Source organism: Octopus bimaculoides, chromosome 22 (assembly GCF_001194135.2).
Source record: "Octopus bimaculoides isolate UCB-OBI-ISO-001 chromosome 22, ASM119413v2, whole genome shotgun sequence".
NCBI lineage: Eukaryota > Metazoa > Mollusca > Cephalopoda > Octopoda > Octopodidae > Octopus > Octopus bimaculoides.
In genome coordinates, this window is record NC_069002.1 from 15,011,733 (window position 1) to 15,011,990 (window position 258).

The 258-nt window shown below is 41.5% G+C and overlaps 1 protein-coding gene across 1 annotated transcript in view; it reads right to left on the minus strand.

Annotated features, from left to right (window-relative positions):
- Nucleotides 1–258, minus strand: part of LOC106880038 (uncharacterized) — a 456,507-nt gene that overhangs the window by 76,854 nt on the left and 379,395 nt on the right. The window lies entirely within an intron of this gene.

Here is a 258-nt window from a genome sequence, read left to right on the forward strand (position 1 = left end):
CAGTGAAAGATTAAGAGAGTGGGATTAATAGTGAGGGGATAAGAGAATGGGATTAACAGTGAGAGGTTAAGAGAGTGGGATTAACAGTGAGAGGATAAGAGAATGGGATTAACAGTGAGGGGATAAGAGAATGGGATTAACAGTGAGAGGTTAAAAGAGTGAGATTAACAGTGAGGGGCTAGGAGAGTGGGATTAACAGTTAGAGGTTAAGAGAGTGGGAGTAATAGTGAGAGGCTAAGAGAATGGGATTAACAGTGA